This window comes from Osmerus mordax, chromosome 17 (genome assembly GCF_038355195.1).
Source record: "Osmerus mordax isolate fOsmMor3 chromosome 17, fOsmMor3.pri, whole genome shotgun sequence".
Classification (NCBI taxonomy): domain Eukaryota; kingdom Metazoa; phylum Chordata; class Actinopteri; order Osmeriformes; family Osmeridae; genus Osmerus; species Osmerus mordax.
In genome coordinates this window covers 14598794-14618587 of record NC_090066.1, presented here as the reverse complement: position 1 = coordinate 14618587, position 19794 = coordinate 14598794, and the positions used below count along the sequence as shown (strand labels likewise).

The 19794-nt window shown below is 44.7% G+C and overlaps 3 non-coding genes across 3 annotated transcripts; all 3 read right to left on the bottom strand.

The window, feature by feature from the left end:
• Window positions 1-1507: 1507 nt before the first annotated feature.
• Window positions 1508-1580, bottom strand: trnaf-gaa (transfer RNA phenylalanine (anticodon GAA)). Its single transcript has one exon. It is a non-coding gene; the product is annotated as a tRNA-Phe (tRNA).
• Window positions 1581-2411: 831 nt separating this feature from the next.
• trnaf-gaa (transfer RNA phenylalanine (anticodon GAA)) lies at window positions 2412-2484 on the bottom strand. The gene has a single exon. It is a non-coding gene; the product is annotated as a tRNA-Phe (tRNA).
• Window positions 2485-3310: 826 nt separating this feature from the next.
• Window positions 3311-3383, bottom strand: trnaf-gaa (transfer RNA phenylalanine (anticodon GAA)). The gene has a single exon. It is a non-coding gene; the product is annotated as a tRNA-Phe (tRNA).
• Window positions 3384-19794: the final 16411 nt, after the last annotated feature.

Sequence of the window (19794 nt, the reverse complement as noted above, 5' to 3'; positions counted from 1 at the left end):
ACCGGTCGTGTTTGGCCCACGCCACCAGGCGCTTTTTTCGCTGCAAATTCAAGTGGATGTCAAGAAAGCAACGAAACGGGAGCTAGCAGCATTCCGAGACTCCAAGGTGCACTGCCAAAATGGTACGGCGTTCGCTTATCATGCAAGAGGTAGCGGGATAGACGCCAGCATTGTCCAATACCGTCTTCTTCTTTTTCGTCTTTTGGCAGTTTCCCCTAAAGTACAGCTCCGCTGCACGTTCTGCAGTCTATCTCCCAACGCAGACAGCACCCCCTCGATGCAGCTGGTCGTCATCTTCATCGCGACACAAGCCACTCTCTCCTGTCGTCCTTTTAGCGGCAAGAAGAGGAACGTCTCCAAATCCTCAATCGGCGGGGGCGTTTTGCGGCTTGACATTTCATCCAATGGAGGGAAAACACGGCCCACTGGTGCACAGCGCCGCGCTCTCACCTCAGATATTTAAAAGGGACAAGTTTATGCAGTACGTCCCGTGTCGCGCATTTCTTTGACCAGTCAGCGGTCAGCAGTGCTTTGGCGTGACCTTTGAGAAAACACACCGTCAACCACTTCCTTGAGTAGACTCTACTTTGGAGACGCCAAAGCTTTGCCGAAACCCAGGATCGAACCAGGGACCTTTAGATCTTCAGTCTATCGCTCTCCCAACTGAGCTATTTCGGCACGGAGACCACTGTCTTCAGTAGCATGTCGAAGCCTGGCCACAAACGCGGGGAAGGAAGGAAAAGACCTCCAGGAAGCTCTCAATGGTCCGTAAGGAGATCGAACCCGTGACCTTGGCGTTATTAGCACCACGCTCTGACCAACTGAGCTAACAGGCAAATGACGCCATGTGAAGCAACGGAAACGTGGTGTCCTCGGCACCACCTCGTGTCGGCGTGAAACAACCGGTCGTGTTTGGCCCACGCCACCAGGCGCTTTTTTCGCTGCAAATTCAAGTGGATGTCAAGAACGCAACGAAACGGGAGCTAGCAGCATTCCGAGACTCCAAGGTGCACTGCCGAAATGGTACGGCGTTCGCTTATCATGCAAGAGGTAGCGGGATAGACGCCAGCATTGTCCAATACCGTCTTCTTTTTTTTCCGTCTTTTGGCAGTTTCCCCTAAAGTACAGCTCCGCTGCACGTTCTGCAGTCTATCTCCCAACGCAGACAGCACCCCCTCGATGCAGCTGGTCGTCATCTTCATCGCGACACAAGCCACTCTCTCCTGTCGTCCTTTTAGCGGCAAGCACAGGAACGTCTCCAAATCCTCAATCGGCGGGGGCGTTTTGCGGCTTGACATTTCATCCAATGGAGGGAAAACACGGCCCACTGGTGCACAGCGCTGCGCTCTCACCTCAGATATTTAAAAGGGACAAGTTTATGCAGTACGTCCCGTGTCGCGCATTTCTTTGACCAGTCAGCGGTCAGCAGTGCTTTGGCGTGACCTTTGAGAAAACGCACCGTCAACCACTTCCTTGAGTAGACTCTACTTTGGAGACGCCAAAGCTTTGCCGAAACCCGGGATCGAACCAGAGACCTTTAGATCTTCAGTCTAACGCTCTCCCAACTGAGCTATTTCGGCACAGAGACCTCTGTCTTCAGTAGCATGTCGAAGCCTGGCCACAAACGCGGGGAAGGAAGGAAAAGACCTCCAAAAAGCTCTCAGTGGCCCGTAAGGGGATCGAACCCGTGACCTTGGCGTTATTAGCACCACGCTCTGACCAACTGAGCTAACAGGCAAATGACGCCATGTGAAGCAACGGAAACGTGGTGTCCTCGGCGCCACCTCGTGTCAATGTGAAACAACCGGTCGTGTTTGGCCCACGCCACCAGGCGCTTTTTTCGCTGCAAATTCAAGTGGATGTCAAGAAAGCAACGAAACGGGAGCTAGCAGCATTCCGAGACTCCAAGGTGCACTGCCGAAATGGTACGGCGTTCGCTTATCATGCAAGAGGTAGCGGGATAGACGCCAGCATTGTCCAATACCGTCTTCTTTTTTTTTGTCTTTTGGCAGTTTCCCCTAAAGTACAGCTCCGCTGCACGTTATGCAGTCTATCTCCCAACGCAGACAGCACCCCCTCGATGCAGCTGGTCGTCATCTTCACCGTGACACAAGCCACTCTCTCCTGTCGTCCTTTTAGCGGCAAGCACAGGAACGTCTCCAAATCCTCAATCGGCGGCGGGGGCGTTTTGCGGCTTGACATTTCATCCAATGGAGGGAAAACACGGCCCACTGGTGCACAGCGCTGCGCTCTCACCTCAGATATTTAAAAGGGACAAGTTTATGCAGTACGTCCCGTGTCGCGCATTTCTTTGACCAGTCAGCGGTCAGCAGTGCTTTGGCGTGACCTTTGAGAAAACGCACCGTCAACCACTTCCTTGAGTAGACTCTACTTTGGAGACGCCAAAGCTTTGCCGAAACCCGGGATCGAACCAGGGACCTTTAGATCTTCAGTCTAACGCTCTCCCAACTGAGCTATTTCGGCACAGAGACCTCTGTCTTCAGTAGCATGTCGAAGCCTGGTCACAAACGCGGGGAAGGAAGGAAAAGACCTCCAAAAAGCTCTCAGTGGCCCGTAAGGGGATCGAACCCGTGACCTTGGCGTTATTAGCACCACGCTCTGACCAACTGAGCTAACAAGCCAATGACAGCATGTGAAGCAACGGAAACGGGGTGTCCTCGGCGCCACCTCGTGTCGGCGTGAAACAACCGGTCGTGTTTGGCCCACGCCACCAGGCGCTTTTTTCGCTGCAAATTCAAGTGGATGTCAAGAACGCTACGAAACGGGAGCTAGCAGCATTCCGAGACTCCAAGGTGCACTGCCGAAAAGGTACAGCGTTCGCTTATCATGCAAGAGGTAGCGGGATAGACGCCAGCATTGTCCAATACCGTCTTCTTTTTTTTTTGTCTTTTGGCAGTTTCCCCTAAAGTACAGCTCCGCTGCACGTTCTGCAGTCTATCTCCCAACGCAGACAGCACCCCCTCGATGCAGCTGGTCGTCATCTTCATCGCGACACAAGCCACTCTCTCCTGTCGTCCTTTTAGCGGCAAGCACAGGAATGTCTCCAAATCCTCAATCGGGGGCGTTTTGCGGCTTGACATTTCATCCAATGGAGGGAAAACACGGCCCACTGGTGCACAGCGCTGCGCTCTCACCTCAGATATTTAAAAGGGACAAGTTTATGCAGTACGTCCCGTGTCGCGCATTTCTTTGACCAGTCAGCGGTCAGCAGTGCTTTGGCGTGACCTTTGAGAAAACGCACCGTCAACCACTTTCTTGAGTAAACTCTACTTTGGAGACGGCAAAGCTTTGCCGAAACCAGGGATCGAACCAGGGACCTTTAGATCTTCAGTCTAACGCTCTCCCAACTGAGCTATTTCGGCACGGAGACCACTGTCTTCAGTAGCATGGCGAAGCCTGGCCACAAACGCGGGGAAGGAAGGAAAAGACCTTCAAAAAGCTCTCAATGGCCCGTAAGGGGATCGAACCCGTGACCTTGGCGTTATTAGCACCACGCTCTGACCAACTGAGCTAACAGGCAAATGACGCCATGGGAAGCAACGGAAACGTGGTGTCCTCGGCACCACCTCGTGTCGGCGTGAAACAACCGGTCGTGTTTGGCCCACGCCACCAGGCGCTTTTTTCGCTGCAAATTCAAGTGGATGTCAAGAAAGCAACGAAACGGGAGCTAGCAGCATTCCGAGACTCCAAGGTGCACTGCCAAAATGGTACGGCGTTCGCTTATCATGCAAGAGGTAGCGGGATAGACGCCAGCATTGTCCAATACCGTCTTCTTCTTTTTCGTCTTTTGGCAGTTTCCCCTAAAGTACAGCTCCGCTGCACGTTCTGCAGTCTATCTCCCAACGCAGACAGCACCCCCTCGATGCAGCTGGTCGTCATCTTCATCGCGACACAAGCCACTCTCTCCTGTCGTCCTTTTAGCGGCAAGAAGAGGAACGTCTCCAAATCCTCAATCGGCGGGGGCGTTTTGCGGCTTGACATTTCATCCAATGGAGGGAAAACACGGCCCACTGGTGCACAGCGCCGCGCTCTCACCTCAGATATTTAAAAGGGACAAGTTTATGCAGTACGTCCCGTGTCGCGCATTTCTTTGACCAGTCAGCGGTCAGCAGTGCTTTGGCGTGACCTTTGAGAAAACACACCGTCAACCACTTCCTTGAGTAGACTCTACTTTGGAGACGCCAAAGCTTTGCCGAAACCCAGGATCGAACCAGGGACCTTTAGATCTTCAGTCTATCGCTCTCCCAACTGAGCTATTTCGGCACGGAGACCACTGTCTTCAGTAGCATGTCGAAGCCTGGCCACAAACGCGGGGAAGGAAGGAAAAGACCTCCAGGAAGCTCTCAATGGTCCGTAAGGAGATCGAACCCGTGACCTTGGCGTTATTAGCACCACGCTCTGACCAACTGAGCTAACAGGCAAATGACGCCATGTGAAGCAACGGAAACGTGGTGTCCTCGGCACCACCTCGTGTCGGCGTGAAACAACCGGTCGTGTTTGGCCCACGCCACCAGGCGCTTTTTTCGCTGCAAATTCAAGTGGATGTCAAGAACGCAACGAAACGGGAGCTAGCAGCATTCCGAGACTCCAAGGTGCACTGCCGAAATGGTACGGCGTTCGCTTATCATGCAAGAGGTAGCGGGATAGACGCCAGCATTGTCCAATACCGTCTTCTTCTTTTTTTGTCTTTTGGCAGTTTCCCCTAAAGTACAGCTCCGCTGCACGTTCTGCAGTCTATCTCCCAACGCAGACAGCACCCCCTCGATGCAGCTGGTCGTCATCTTCATCGCGACACAAGCCACTCTCTCCTGTCGTCCTTTTAGCGGCAAGCACAGGAACGTCTCCAAATCCTCAATCGGCGGGGGCGTTTTGCGGCTTGACATTTCATCCAATGGAGGGAAAACACGGCCCACTGGTGCACAGCGCTGCGCTCTCACCTCAGATATTTAAAAGGGACAAGTTTATGCAGTACGTCCCGTGTCGCGCATTTCTTTGACCAGTCAGCGGTCAGCAGTGCTTCGCTTATCATGCAAGAGGTAGCTCCCGGGACTGCACCCGTCATTGGCTTATAAATCTTTGATGAAAGACTTGTGATCTCACTACATGGACCCATTTGACTACGGACCCGCGTCGACCCGCTTCAAACACCGACAAAGTATATGCGACTAGTTATATTTCTCAATTCTGTGACATTGGCATGAAGCAATTTACATTGTGCATGTTTGATTTACTACATGTGAACTGAATATCGTTAGTTCACCACAAGATTCCAGCAATTCAAGATAAGGGCTGAGTCTCTCCCCTCTCTTTTCTACTGTTACATTGTTTATCCCCATTGTTACATTTGTTAGCCCATTACAAATCTTACTAAACCCATAACAATCTTTTAATTACTTTTAATTATATTTCCATTTTATTTCAATAAATCATTGTGTATAATTTTACCTTGCATAATTTATTCCCTCACGTTATCTGACCTGCTCTACACTTAAAAAAGAATCCTTCAGATGACTGATTATTACATATTTAACCTAGGTTTCCTCGGTGTCCTGACCCTAATATCGAGTTGGTGTCCTGTGATGGTCTCCAAAAACGTAAATAACCTTGACATTTATTTTTGGAAAGCTGGCGTATATAACAAGTTTACAGGAAGTGATCCTTGACAGTAACAACATCTCTAGTCTGAAGACTCAGCGCTCCTGTGACCGGCTATCCACATTGTAAGTAGGGAAAAGTGCAATGGAACGTAAAATCCTATACAAGCAACGCAATCGTGACCAAGACGAACCTTTTAACTCCGACATTGTCTATGTAGTGCAAAAACTGAAGGACGAGTTAGGGTGGGAAAATAAATAATAATACCAAATATGAGAGAGAATATAACATGTGCCTTGCCGTTGGGCAAGCACACCCAAATATACATGAGAGAGAATATGTTTGCCTTGCCGTTCGGCAGGCACACCCAATAATAATAATAATAACTAGAAAGGTACATTTCCTGAAGAAAATGTGTGTTTGCTGTTGAAAAGTTGAATAGTGAAGAAGGTTTTTAAAAGTTTTTAAAAGAGGTATGTGCAATAAACAATGTGAGAGTATGTTGTGAAAGTATAGGTGAGAAAAAACATTTAATGCTATCAAGATAGAAACATATTTACATATGCATTTCAATATTTTCTTACTGTTGAAAAAGGAGTGATGAAAAGAGTATCTAATTTACTTTCATCAGTTTAAAAGCATTAAAAGTATTCAAGCAAATATAGTGATGTTAAAAGTATAAAGCAGACGGTGACCTCATCAAAAACAGGTTTTATTTGTTTACATTTAGAAAACATTTTGTGAATCGACAATTTTGAAATAATTAGTAGCAGTAGTTTGTATCAGCATGTCAAAACTAACATGCAGACAAGCCTCATATATTGCACATACAAACAAAAAATCATCACCATCTCTCCATGAAAAAAAACAATTGTAAATATTTGTAAATAAATGACACAATTGTATGTATTTAGTGGCTAAAAAACTCATTTTTGCCAGAGTGACAAATTTATCAACACAGTTTTCTGAACATTGGGCCCTTTGTTTGATATTTATGAATAAATATATTAGAATTTCTAAAGTTTACAATATTGTTCATTTCCTACAATAAAAAGGCTTTTCACATTGTTTCCAGACCTAGGTTAATACTCACAGAAGTTCAAGACTTCAAGGACCAGTAGCCCTGGACTTACAGTCTTATCAACATTGTCATTTAAACTATACCAACATTAAGCTCAGTTTACTGAGGCTCACTGAAACACTGGGTTTTCCTTACTTTGATGGAACATTGGGTTAGAATCACTAGTTGACTCAAGATTAGAAGACGAGCTTGGGAGAATCTGTTTTCCAATTAAATCTTTTGACAAGGCTCTATGAACCAAGTCATTTTTTAGCCAATCTGAAGATAATACATTTATCTTGGATTACACAGTCAATTTACAATTTAACACTTGAATAATCGTCTTTTCATTAGAGTTTGGGTTACCCCAAGAATAGGTATACACGTGAAAAACCTTGAATATACCTACCAGCTGAAACCCCATACTAATGACTCATTATGATACAAATATGTAATTTCTTCAAGGTTAATTAGTTCATATGCATGTAACAATTAAACAATTGACAAACAAAAACAACAAAAACACATTTCAACAACAACAACAAAAACACATTTCCATGTATCTGTTAAAAAAACTGACTGAAAAGGGCAGGATGACATGAATAATAAATACAAGTAGTAAGACCAACAGTGATTTTTTTGTTGTGGTCAAAGAGAGATATTTTACAAAGGACGTGATAACAATTGTTACCTTTACAGCTGGTTTAGGGAGGAGCTTGATGCTGCACAAAGGTGGGGCTGTCACTGTGACAGTGATGACTGACTGATGACTGATCTGCAGCAATTTGTTTCCTTCGTCGTACACCTGATCTCTCGCTTAAGAACCAACTGTAGTTAGTCTCTACTGAACTGAAAAGTGCACAGCAATGGATGCACAAATGGAGATGGAGGGTAGGAGGACAGAGCTGGTCCTGACAAGAGAAAACAGGAAGTTATTGTTATGAACTAAAGTCTGAAACTAAACTTTTAGCTTTATAATTCACAATAATGAAATACCTTCTTTTCTGCTGCAGGGCAGATCAACATGTATGTCCAGTACAACTGAATACGGCTGCATGATGTTCTGTTTCTTTTATGTGTTTAGCCCTCTGCAGTCCTGAGTGTCTTCACTGTGAAGTGGAGGGATCACAGAGGAGGAAGACCTGAAGGAACAAGTTAATATTACAATGTTATATTAGATTAGTGTTATTAAAATGATTGCATTGATACAACATTAATACATGAATGAAAACAGAATTAAAACAAAACATTGGGAATCATATATAAAATGAAATAAGAAAACAATACCTTATTATCTGTTGTGAAGAAACCTCGACACTGGCAGGGAGAACATGTGTCTCTGTGGTCCAGCAGTGATGTGTCCACTGTTGATGAACAGTTAACCCTTGTGCTGCCTTCGGGTCACATGACCCAAAGGTTCATAACGAACCACCGTTGTGTTTACCCAATTTTACCCAATACAAAAACAAATAAAAATAATTTTCTTTTAGCCATTGCAATGTGGGGGGTCTGAGACAGCCCGACAGTTAAAAGAAAATGCTTCACTTTGTTTTTGTAGGAGGTAAATTTGTCGCAATACGACGGTGGGTCACAATGACTGATGGGTCAGAATGACCCGAAGATAACACAAGGGTTAAGATAGTGCTCCAGGCCAAGACCGGCACGGGTCCTTACATATTACTCACAGGAGGACTGTGTCTTCTGTCCATCCGAAAGGAAACTTAATATTACAGAGGACACACAAGAACTGTGTCTCCTGTCCATTACAAAGGAAACTTAACATTGCAGAGGACACAGGAGGACTGTGTCTCCTGTCCATCAGAAAGGAAACTTAACATTAGAGGACACAAGAGGACTGTGTCTTCTGTCCATCAGAAAGGAAACTTAACATTACAGAGGACACAGGAGGACTGTGTCTCCTGTCCATCAGAAAGGAAACTTAACATTAGAGGACACAGGAGGACTGTGTCTCCTGTCCATCAGAAAGGAAACTTAACATTACAGAGGACACAGGAGAATTAAAATGAAATGAATGGGGATGGAAGTGTGGGGTTTCAGCTGGTAGTTATATCTGTACATCAGAAGGTAGACATCTAGAACACATACTTTCTGATGTATGTCTGCTACACTTAACGTCAGCAGCTGTGTACAGCATTGTACACAGCTGCTGACAGAGTTTTGGCCTGTGCATTTATCAACCCTGACCCAAACCCACCCTGATAAATGCACAGGCCAAAATGTGTTAAAATATTGCTAAACAGAACATGGTTACCTGTAAAACTATATGACTCATAATATTATCCAATACTGTGAACACTTAAAATGACCCTAAAAATTGATTGAAAATGGATATTGTGCAACAATATATATATTGAAAAATTGATACAGTGCATTTTAACCAGATGATTAGATTTTCTTTACATCAGCAGCTACATAATCCCAGATTAACAACAATGTGGTATTGTTCAAAAATACATGATTCTCAGTGGATGTTGGTCTTACCTGACAATTCTAAGACCTGTTGGAGGAATGTAGACAGAAAACATGATTGTGGCAAGTGATATTTTGTTGAGACACATTGTAATTTGTACTACTTTACACATTTGTATCTTGTACTTTTGTACAAATTACAATTAAACAACATCAACCTCAAAAGTGCAAGAGTTTACTTTACATTTTTCTATAAACTCAGCTGATACCTTTATGAACTGTTAGAGGACATGACACAGTAGACAGGGTTGTGATAACTGTAGTAGGTCTGCAAAACACCTGAATGGACCAAATGCTGTGGTCTGGAAATAAAAATGTGATCGAGCAGAGTCTTTTTCTCAGTGGTGGCAGATTGGATCAGCTGTGTGAACCCTCTACTATGTAACAAGTCTGAGATGGGCTTGCTTGTGTTGGCCAACAGGTCCTCGTTGAAGTCTCCACAGACAATGACTGGGTGGTGATCCAAAATCTCCATAGAGTCCAAGAGGTTACGCAGGTTTGGCAAGAATTGAGTCAGGCTGTAATCTGGGGGTCTGTAAACGGTTGCAATTAATGCCCTTACAGGGGATTCCACTTTAAGGACAAGAAACTATAGTGTGTCAGCTCACTGGGAAGGCCAACCAAATCATTCCTCGGGCACCACTCTACCCGATCTCCGTGATGGGGGAGCCATTCGAACGGGTGATCGCGGACTGTGTGGGTCCGTTGCCAAAAGCTAAGTCCGGCAACCAGTTTTTGCTTACACTTATGTGCAGTGCTACTTGATACCCGGAGGCTATCCCTCTTCGTACCATTACGGCTAAGTCAGTTGTGAAGTCTCTAGTTAAGTTTTTCTCCACGTTTGGACTGCCAAAGGTTATCCAAACCGATCAGGGAACCACCTTTATGTCTAAGCTATTTGCCAGTGTGTTAAAGAGGTTGTCTATTGCCCATCAGGTCTCCAGTCCATACCACCCAGAGAGTCAAGGAGCCCTCGAGCGCTGGCATCAGACGCTCAAAGCAATGCTGCGCAAATACTGTATGGAATCCAGTAACGACTGGGATGAGGGAGTGCCGTTCGTCCTGTTTGCCATCAGGGAGACTGTTCAAGAGTCCCTAGGTTTCAGCCCTGCTGACCTGGTGTTTGGACACACACCAAGGGGTCCGCTAAAGGTTCTGAAGGAGCAGATCCTGTCACCTGTACCCATACTTGGTAGAGTCCCTAAGAATGTGTTGGAGTACGTGAGTCAGATGCGGGAGAGACTGCATGCTGCATGCGTGCTGGCCCAAGAGTCGCTCTCCTCAGCTCAAAAGCGCATGAAAGGCCGCTACGACAAGAAGGCTGTAAACCGTTCTTTTAACCCAGGTGATCAGGTTTTAGTGTTGCTGCCTGTCCCTGGTTCGTCGCTGTCAGCCCGCTTTTCAGGGCCATATGTTGTGGAAAGAAAAATAAGTGACACCAACTACGTGGTGAAAACCCCAGAGCGTAGACGGTCGTCCCGTATGTGTCATGTTAACATGCTCAAAGCATACCATGTGCGTGACTCTCCCAACAGCTCTCCGGGTGCGCCAGTCCAAGCCGTCATCTCAAGTGTGGCTGCGGTGGTGCTGGAGCAGCCTGGTTTTGAGGACGAGGAGGACGGGTTGGAGTTGCGCCATACATTACAGCAGTGTGAGCGGTTATGTAATTCAGAGATGTTGACAAGGCTACCCTCTCTAATGGAGCACTTAGTTAGTGACCAGAAAAAGGACCTTATATTGTTGATAAACCGTTTTCTCAGTGTGTTTCAGGACGTTCCTAGTCGCACATCAGTTTTGGAGCATGACGTGGATGTGGGGAAAGCTGTCCCTATACGCCAACACCCGTACCGGGCAAACTGTAAGAAAAGGGAGATAATGAAAAGTGAGGTGGCCTATTTGCTGCAGAATGGCATGGCTAAACCCAGTAACAGCTCCTGGAGTTCCCCATGCATTCTCGTCCCCAAACCCGACGGTACATCCCGTCTGTGCACGGACTACCGCCGTGTGAATGCCGTTACGGTTCCTGATTCTTTTCCTCTACCTCGAATAGACGATTGTGTGGATAGGATCGGTTCTGCAGCTTATGTTAGTAAATTAGACCTGCTAAAAGGTTATTGGCAAGTGCCTTTAACCCCCCGAGCCTCTGACATCTCAGCGTTCGTTACGCCCGACGACTTTGTGCAGTACACCGTGATGCCTTTCGGCATGTGCAACGCTCCTGCTACTTTCCAGCGGCTGGTAAATATTGTGTTCGCAGGGATGCCGAATTGTACCGCTTACCTTGATGACGTGGTAATACATTCCTCGAGTTGGGCCGAGCATGTCAGTGCTTTGGAGTTGGTGTTTCAACGGTTGGAGAGGGCTTCTTTGACCCTGACAATCCAGCATGTGAAGGGTGCGGCGAACGTAGTCGCCGATGCGCTGTCGCGTGCTGCTTCGTAACTGGGTTAACATTCTGGTGTGGTATCGCAGACCAGGGGTTTGCGTTTTTGGGGAGGGCGTGTTACGTTCCCCAGTCCTATGTTGTTGGCGTTGTCTGTGTTTCCCTTGTAGGATCCCCCTCTGAGTGGAGCTCTGGCTCCTCCCCCCCCTCATTGATTGCAGCTGGATTCAATCTCCACCCCTGCATAAAAGATCCGTGTCTCTGCCAAGTGACAGAGGGGAGAGCTGACTGTGGTCTGTGATTGTGTTGTTCTGTGTTAGAGTCTGTTGTTGTGTTGCTCTCGGGGGAAGGGGAAGGCACCTTGGGAGTGCTTAGGCAAGAGGCCCATGGGCATACATTACCCGTAGCTGAAAACTTGTCTATGCACACTAGGTAAGATCTGGGCAGACCACCCCCTGTATTTTTGTTTAGTGCGCCGACTGGCGCGTGAGATAGGGGTGTGATTTCTTTTACTTCCTTTGCTTTGGTTCCGTCCAGCCCTTTCCCCCATAGTACCGTGTTTTGGCAAATAAATAGCCCCGTGAACGGTACCACAGTCTTTGTGTCCTTTCCTCACACCTACGACCCCACACCCGTTCTCTGACTCCACTAGGGGGGCTTACTAGCAGCGGGGCGTTGCGTTCCCTCCTCCAAGAGGCGTACGTAACAGTCGGTTACACTCTGCATGTATTGCACGACATGTGCTTTGAGGTGGTTTTTAACATACATAGCTACTCCGCCACCATTTCTGTTGGACAAATGCTGATAGTTTGTGTAAGACAAATGCCTGTTGCGCTTAAACATCATATAGCCATCTAGTTGGAGATTCTCAGCAACAACAGATCCTGACAAGTGAGTTTCTGTGAAACACAAAACGTCGGCAAGGAGCAGTTCATGATGACTCTTGACATCATTGATATGAGATTGGAGTCCCTCTGTATTGTGGTGAATGACGGTTAGCTTTGGTGTCTGGCTGGTTGTTTTTGCATCCTTTAAAAGAGATTTTCATAACGTTGTCCATCGTGGCTCTTCTCATGCTCTCCAAAGTGGTTGAGATGTCAGGATCGGCATATATTTTCTTTTCATCAAAATCAGTGATGCGCAATCCACCAAGTGAGGTTGTTCGGCTGAGTGCTACATATGCCATACCAGGTTAAAAAATACGCTTACATGACACAACTGCAGACGTGGGTGTCATCCCTTGAACCTTGTGTATAGTGCATGCAAATGCTAGTTTCATGGAGAACTGACGACGAACCACACCATTTCTTCTCAATCTTTCCTCTGTTCTTTCAATGTACACCAAGTTCTCAAGTTCCCCAGGTATTTTATTGCTCTGCCCAGCGGCCGAATGGTCAAGTTCTAAACCAATCATTTGTACAACAGTCTTGCCATCTTGGACTCGGGTAACTATTCTACATATCTTGCCAAATGAGCCGTTCACCAATCCATCCTCCACATCTATGTTTCTGGTGAGCATTACACGAACACCAATTGCAGTTTGTAGTGTGTCAGGGAGATCTCCTTTGTGACCTTTAAATGGTGAAGCTTGTCTCTGCATCTGGCCTGTTTGTGGATCCTTTTTGTAATCCTCTGCGTCAATGTTTACAATTTCAGTATATAGAGCAGAAAGGATGGCTGATTTGTGTTGGTCCACCTCCTTGTTGGTAGGAAAAATATGCAGTACATCCTTTGATAAATCTGTTGAGTCAATCACAGCCTGGCAAATTAGTTCTTTGTCTGCCACTGATAAAGCATCCTTCTTTTGTTTAGTACGGATTCTGTTCAACAGTTCTGCAAAAGCAACATCCTCTCTCTGTCGCATAATTTCTGTAAGAGTGATCATCTGAAAGTGGTCTTGCCAGAAGTCAAGGATGTGCTCCTCAAATACACACAAAGGTTTAGCCTTTCCAAGAGGTGGCAGTTGATAGAAGTCTCCCACTGCTAGTACAGAAATACCTCCAAAAGGCTTCTTGCTCCCTTTGATTTGCTGTAGCCTCCAATTCACATATGCAAAAAGAGGTTTTGAAACCATTGACACCTCATCAATGATGATTATCTCTGCATTTGACAGTGTTGCCCTCACTTCATCTAAGCAATTTCCAAGTCCTTGGTATGGAGGCTTTAAAGATCGAGGTAGTTTAAGGATGGAATGCAGAGTTTTGCCTGAAATGTTGAAGGCTGCGGTGCCAGTAAAAGCAGTCAACAGAACAGTGGGCATAGACATGTCACTTTCCTCACGGACTCGGGGGAGTTTGCAGAGTATCTTTGATGCCTCTGTGTGGATGCACTTGATAAGGTGTGATTTGCCAGTGCCAGTGCCACCCGTTACAAAGGGGTGATCAGGATTTTGACCACAAACGCGTTTTGTGCACCAGTCTCGGACTGTATAGAATACACTGGCTTGTGTCTGGTTCAGGCTTTGGTACATCTTTCACATTACTGCTGGGTTTATTTGAGGAACTTCCATTGCTTCGGTACTACTTCCTCTATCTGTGGCATTAGCGCTATATTCGGGAACATCATCTTGTTCGTTATGTTCGTCAGGGTGTACTTCCTCCCGTTCTGCAATGCTTTCCAACCGAACCAACTCTGTTGCTGGAGCCAGTGTTGTCCATGCATCCTCAATGGGTCCATGTTGTTCAAACTCCTCAATGGCCTTGTCTACTGCCGTGTTGTGCCTTTCGTACTCGGCCCTGTTCATGTTGACTATATCAAACACAGACTGCAGGTACTCTGTTCCTGGAAGCTGCACAGAGGCGCCAGTTAAAAATGATTCATATGTTGGGAAACATTCCGTTTTCAGCTGCAAGTCTGAGCGATAGGGAAGGTACAGTTTTAGTAACGTGCCGTAAAACCTCTCTGGGTGCTTTTGCTGTGAAAAACGTGCATATCTGATGATTGCGGGTTTCCCGTGTGTTCGTTTTTGAATGGCTCCCATGTCATTTAGAAGGGACAATACATTTTTACCGTTCCTTTGTCTTGAGTAGATAATCCTGTAGGTTGAAGCAAACTCTGCCATGCACATGGTTTCAAATTCAATGCCTTCTGGCCTGGCTTTGTATTTATCTGTCAACCCCGACATCCACACATCCTCAGAATCAGGTGTTTTGTTACGTAGACTGCTCATCGGAAGACTCATTTTTAGCGAATTGTCATCCGTCGGTATGAACACAACACTTCGTGTACACATCTTAAGCTTCAAACTGCCTACGCGGGCAACGGCCTCTTGAGCACTGACCTCTCTGTTTTTAGAGTATGCCTGCATGATCTGTTTCATTTCTTCACGGTCAGTTGTGTCGGCTTGACTCGTGTCTTTCATTATTGTTTTGAGGTATTCACTCATCTCGTGTTCAGCCTTTGAAATGTAGGATAGAATGTACATGACACAGCAGTAAGGATTCAATATGTATTGGATGTCCATGTTGGCATTCCATGCTCTTAGCAAGTGTGGATTATATCCATTCACCCAACAGTCCTTTGGATCACGCTTCATGACAACCACGCTGGAGTTGGTCAGAGACTCTACACATTGTTCGTATTCGTCATATCTCAAGTTGCACTGTGCAAGTAGCTGTGCAGCGTTTTCAAAGGATTGATTAGGGTCTGTCAGCAAATCCCACACTGGTTTTAACTTCATTTTGGCATTGTCTGGGGTCATGATCGATTCAGCACTCGATTCAGCCTTGCCACTTGCTTCTCTGACATCCGCTAACAATGGTCGGTGGTTTTCTTCACAGGAGGTTTAGGAAATCCGAACCTACAGTGTTTATTACCTTTTTTACAAGACTTTGAGTGATTTTTGCTGTGAGTCTGTACTTCCGTTACAATTTTGTAAAGTTCTGGATCAGTGTTGGGGTTCGGCAGCTGACATGTTATGTGCCTATCGACAAATTCACAAACCTCCTGATCAGAGTTCTCCTCGAATACCGGTGCATTTTGAATCCATACCAACATATGAATATGAGGGCTCCCTCTTGCTTGGTACTCAACACGGTAAAAATAATCAACCAAGTGTCCCAGGGGCTGCGCAGGTGACAAGAGCAGGTCTCTCATTAAAGCCTCAACGCGTTTTTCAAAAATGCGCATGGTTGTCACTGGGTTGCTTCTCAGTATGTCGCATTTTGTGGACCAGTCTAGTTCTGAAAAGTTAACTTGTTCACCTTGCTGTGCCTTTATTGCTGTTATCACTTCTGGCCATCTCATTTCTGCTGCACTAAACATACAGAAAAAGGTCGGAGTTCCCAGTTGCCTGAGCATAGCAAAAAGATCTTTCAGGGTTTTATCCCAATAGGCTGGAGTCCCTCTCAGTGGCATCATGAATCTGGTTGCATCTTTGTTTTGCACCAATCTTTGAACCTCGCGTTTGTCTTGCAGCAATCTGTTGCATATTCTGCGTCCATCTCTGGTTCTTACTTTCCCTTTGCAGAGCTTTATGCTCATACTGGAAGAAGCCACGTGAATCTCTGTCACAAACTGTGCAAAGAAAATGTAATTTGTGTCCCTGGCAAAACGATTGTCAACACAGAAGAGCCTAGAGTTGAAATATCTGCTCGGTGATATTTTTTTCATTCGGTTGAGCTGAACTGAACTGGGAAAGCCATAGCCTCCAATTTTGGTACTCTGAAAAAGCTTAAACGGCTATTTCCTTCGGCAGGGGCAACACAAAAAAAACCTCAACCTAACTTAATATCTATTGTCCAATGTCAGCTGGTTGCACACATGTGTCTAATACAACATCAGTTGTCTGGTTATTCCCTTCTTTGTCTGAGTTAAGTTCCAGATCATCTTGTCCATGTTCTTCTGTGTTACTTGTTTCATCCCTGCTGTCAGTGTCCATCAGATCGCTTGTGTCATTGACAAAATTACCTTGTGCCATGCTGTCAATGGTTGGATCACAAGAGGCGGCATCATCTCTAACAGATATGTCCTTGTACTCGGAATGAATGTCTTTAAGCTTCAAAATGGCTGTCAAAACTTTCTTCATGTTCAGTGTCTGGAACTGATAATGACCTTTATAGCTCAGGCGTCTTTTTAACTTCACTTTCATCAGCTGACTTTGGCTATTTGGTCTTGGTAAACAGTTTACAGTCGTTTCCACCTCTGAAGGTACACAAACCACAGCACCATGAATTGCTCTCTGTTGTCCTTTGGGAAGGGTGATGATTTTAGCAAATGGGATGTTTTGTGTCTTTAACTTGAAGGAGGATATAGCTTGTTGCATTAACCTATCTTCCACTTGAACCACTGGGGTTTGATTTCATTTGTCAGTTGTGGGTTGATGTGTACGTGCCTTTGGTATTTTCTTCGTATGTGTACCGCACACCTCATTTTGTGCAACATTCTATAAAATGGTTCATTAACATATCTGTAATCTGAACGAAGTGTGCAACGTTTAACGTGATTGTGTTTGAAATGTGTGTCTTTTCTGTTCCGGTTAAGAATGTACAGTTTTTGTTTTTCTCTGTATTGCATGTCATTTGCATATCGAGATGTGATATAGGATTTCAGTTTCCTTCTGAATGCCTCATCTTGACTATAGCGGTCTGTGACACGAGATTTCAGTTTCCTTCTGAATGCCTCATCTTGACTATAGCGGTCTGTGACACGAGATTTCAGTTTCCTTCTGAATGCCTCATCTCGACTATAGCGGTCTGTGACACGAGATTTCAGTTTCCTTCTGAATGCCTCATCTCGACTATAGCGGTCTGTGACACGAGATTTCAGTTTCCTTCTGAATGCCTCATCTCGACTATAGCGGTCTGTGACACGAGATTTCAGTTTCCTTCTGAATGCCTCATCTTGACTATAGCGGTCTGTGGCACCAGATATCTGTTTCCTTCTGAATGCCTCATCTCGACTATTGCGGTCTGTGACACGAGATTTCAGTTTCCTTCTGAATGCCTCATCTTGACTATAGCGGTCTGTGGCACCAGATATCTGTTTCCTTCTGAATGCCTCATCTTGACTACAGCGGTCTGTGGCACGAGATTTCTGTTTTGAACGGTATTGTATGTCATGTGAATATCTATGAAGTACTGACTGTTGTTTTTTCACTCTGTACTTAAGACAACTTGCATATTTGTTCCTATCATGCAGCAGTTTGTTTTTATATTTAGCAGACTCAAAAAAAAATTCTGCTGTTTAAATGCGGAATCTGCATATTTTTGTCTACATTTCTGCTTCCTTGACTCATTTCTTTGTTGTTCTCTCTGTTTTTTCATTGTCTTAATTCTCTTCTCTTTGCTCAATTTCTTGAGGGGGTTCAATGTTGGAGGTTCATCACAGTTGATGCACAGCTCCTGAGGATTAGATGTATCTTCAATCGCAGGACTCTGAGGATTGGATACGTGTATGTCTTGGATGTCATTTGCGTAGCTTATTACGCTCTGGAAGGAAAGTGGCATGAAATCATAGCTGCTGACATCAGACACATCTGAAAACATTGTGTGGATCCTATCGATCATTTCACCTAAATGTTTGAAAGTGAGCATTATGGCCGTACCATTCAGACATGCAAACCCCTCAGGCGTTCTTGAGTGAGGATCAAAGATTCCATACCTTCCAGAGCTGTCTCTGAACAGAGCAAAGGTGTTTGAAGCCAGTGTGAGCAATGCATAGTTAGCACCTGATGCCAAAGACTCAAGTCTTGTTGAAAGATTAAGGTACCACTCCTCCATCTCTTTACTCGGGGCAGAAGCTCTCATGTAACCATTCATAACAGGTGATTTTAATACAATGTACCGATGTCCATCAGTCGTTACTCTGCATGGAAGTTCATCAAATGCCAAATAATTAGATACAAGTTTTCCCTCTTTCATCAGCTTTTTCTTAACCTCTCTGTACATGGCGTCACCTTTCTTTAATATATCATCAAGGTCCGGTCCTTGCAGATGCTCATTCTCAAAGTGATGGACAAGAAATGTTAGCGCATTACAAGTGCACTGTCGATTATTGGAGAAAGAACCGTATTTATTATCACTATGACTGTGGGAAGCTTGAACACTTACAACATCCAGTCTGTGAGATCCAACTTCGTCCAGCGCTGCTTTGCGGCTGCAGATCTTTTTCCTTTCCTCTGCATTTTTGTGCAGGAGATTAATTACAAATGGTAAACCAGCAGTTTTCTTTTTAATGACAGTGAAATATTTCGATAAGTGATTACAATAACAAAACACTTGAGTTACAATCAGATGTATTCGTACAACTACAGCAAAACAGTAAAGAACCAATATTCTATAATTCACAAAAAAACTAAAGACAATAATTTACTGAAAGATGAAGGTCGGAGATTTCTAAAATGCTTTCAGGGAATTTCACAGAAACAAGTTAAACAGTTGTCAAGCCTGCAGTAATAAAGTTTGTGTGTGTATATATATATGAAGTTGTTTTGAATTCAGCAACATACAAATATATATCAGTAGTATTCAAAGATGGTTGTTAAACTTGTGTGGGGTGTGTAGTTAAACACAATATCACCCAAATGCTTACAGTTGGACACAGTGAATTTTTTCTTCAACCAACAATGATAATTCAGATATTTCAAGTTGTTGTTATAATTCTGGTATTTCAAGTTGATTTATAATTCTTGTATTTCAAGAAAAGATTTCTGGCAAGGTGAGGTTTAAAGAAAACCCAAACCAAGAGAGATTTATTTCAGTTCAAGGTTTTTTCAAACCAACACCGAGAATTTGGTGGGGGTGAGACCAACACACCCAAGGCACACAGCTTCCTCTCTCCCAGGACAGACCTACCAAAGAAATTAAGCAATTTAGTTGACAGAACCATAAAAAAATTGTTGAACATCTAGTTCATAAAGCTGTACACAAATGAAATATTACCACCCATTTAGAGTAATGTGTGTATAACATTTTCAACACAATTTCAGAGCTGTATGTGTCTGAAACATTTTTGTACATTAATCATAATAGCTCATTGTACATAATGTTAAGGACAAAAATAAACCCTCAAAAAACGAACTTACCAGTTCTTGAGAAGAAATATCTGCCTGGAGAGCGAGTGTCTACTGTTAAGAAAAGGAAATGTATTTCAATGTCATCGTTGTCTTCATAGAAAGATAAATGTAATGGCAGCATTTGTGTGTCTATGCGAACTCACCACAGGTCAATGTAGGACGGTCACCACGATGAGTATCTGCCGTTAAAAGAAGGGAATTCATATTAAAGTCATTGTCTATTGTGAAAGT